Source organism: Zingiber officinale, chromosome 11B, assembly GCF_018446385.1.
Source record: "Zingiber officinale cultivar Zhangliang chromosome 11B, Zo_v1.1, whole genome shotgun sequence".
NCBI lineage: Eukaryota > Viridiplantae > Streptophyta > Magnoliopsida > Zingiberales > Zingiberaceae > Zingiber > Zingiber officinale.
Genome location: NC_056007.1, coordinates 13,554,434 through 13,556,575, shown reverse-complemented (window position 1 = coordinate 13,556,575; position 2,142 = coordinate 13,554,434). Strand labels below are relative to the sequence as shown.

The 2,142-nt window shown below is 28.1% G+C and overlaps 1 non-coding gene across 1 annotated transcript; it reads right to left on the bottom strand.

Moving 5' to 3' along the window:
- On the bottom strand, nt 1-73 carry TRNAA-UGC. Its single transcript has one exon. It is a non-coding gene; the product is annotated as a tRNA-Ala (tRNA).
- Nucleotides 74-2,142: the final 2,069 nt, after the last annotated feature.

Genomic DNA, 2,142 nt, shown 5'->3' with positions numbered 1-2,142 from the left:
TGGAGATGCGGGGGATCGAACCCCGTGCCTCTCGCATGCAAAGCGAGCGCTCTACCATTTGAGCTACATCCCCTTATTTATAGTAATATATTGATTTTCTATATTATTTAAATATTAATAAGAACACTTTTAATGATTTATATTATGAAAAGCATGTTTTCAAACTAGAATATTTAAAATAATTTTTATTAAATTCGCTTAAAGGTAATGTAACTTTGTAAAAATTATAATAATAAAAAACGTATTTTAGTTTTTGAATCACGATGATTTTATCCTATTTTGATTTATTTTATTTTTATCAAAAAGATATTTAACTCAGGTGTATAATTATTTAACTATCCTCCAATGCATTATTCTCATTATTATTTCTTGTCCATATTTTCTGTCTTAAATTCAGAACTGAATGTGTGTTGTAGTAGTTAGAAACTCAAATTTATTACATAGTTGTAACAATTACAATTTTATAGTTGTTACAATTGAGTTGTCACACATTTTTAATAACTACAGTTTGATAGCTGATATACAATTGAAACAATTAGGAAATCGTCTACAATGTGAATGTTAGATAAATTTTGAGTGACCATAATTTTATTTTGGATTAAATAATGAGACGCATAATATATCTAATCAAAATTTATTATTTTTAAAACTAATTCAAAAAAGAGTATGAAAGAGGATTTTAAATATTAAATTATATTTTTAAAAGAGAGTGTATTTTTAATCATATAAAAAATTGATAAACCCAGCTAGCTCTGAGGTGATCGACTGGTCCTACAGAATTTTTCCATCGACCGCTAGGATAAATCAGGAAGTGCTCGATTTGGAGAAAAAAATTCTACAAATTCACTATAGCGGGGGATCGGGATAATTTGGATACCCTGTCACTGCACCATAGCTCGAGACATCTTTTTAACCATATAAATAATTAGGAACAGTAGTTTAATTTCCGGCAATCAATATACTACTTATTTTAAGAAAATAAATTATAAATCATCCATATTTTGATAAATTCAAAGTACTAAGGTCTATTTGGTTGGGTAAATTTATTTTAGATTTTTATTTCTGAAATAATAAATTTAATTCTATGTTTACTATACAATTACTAAAAAAAAATTGGAAAATATTAATTATAATAAAATTTTAAATTTTATTTTTATTCATACTACTAATTATTGAAATCGCCTGGTCCCAAACATGAACACCGAAAAAAAAGTTAATCTAAAATATATTAAAGCAATCGATCTCGGGTTAAGATTAATTAATTTGATCAAGTTTGGATTAGCTCGATTTTAAATTTCGATATTTGACAATATGTGATAGAGAAGTTAAGTAGGTCAAAGTTGACCGAATACTTGATTATATTAAAAATCCAACGGAAAATTCGCAAGAGAAAAGTTCAAGTGAGTTACGGAGAAACAAACACTTAACACGAACGAGAAGTCTAAGTGGGTCACTAAAAACCAAACACTTAGCACAAGAGAAATATCCAAATGGGTCAAAGGTTAATTGGATATTAGATGATCGAAAGTCCAACAGAAGGTTGGCAAGAGAAAAGTCTAAGTGGGCCAAGGAGGACCGGACACTTGGTGATCGAAAGTACAACTGAAGTTTGTCAAGGAAAAAGTTTAAGTGGGTTAAGGAGGACGAGACACATGATAATAGAAAGTCAAACGAGAAGGTTGGTAAGGGAAAAGTCCAAGTGGGTCAAGGAGAACAAGACACTTGATGATCAAAAATCCAACTAGAAGGTAGGCAAGAGGAAACTTTAAATGGTCAAATTTAACCATACACTTAGGGTAACCGCAACCCTGGACTTATAAACCCAACTTCATTATGAGACCCACTTTGTCACATTACTACCACATCAAAAAAAATCACAACTTTTATAAACTTCTCCCCATAATCATAAACCAAAAAAATAATTTTATATTAGGTCCCACTAATTCACACATCATTATTATGCTTTTATATACTACCATCAATATATATATTTATTAATTAATTTATTAATAATATATATTAGTTTTATTTAATAAATTATTAATTTAATAATTAATATATAATTTTCACTTCATATGTAAAATTCATATTCCTACCGTCTTTTGCTTTCCTGTTTTTTTTTAAAAAAAAATATCCTGGAAA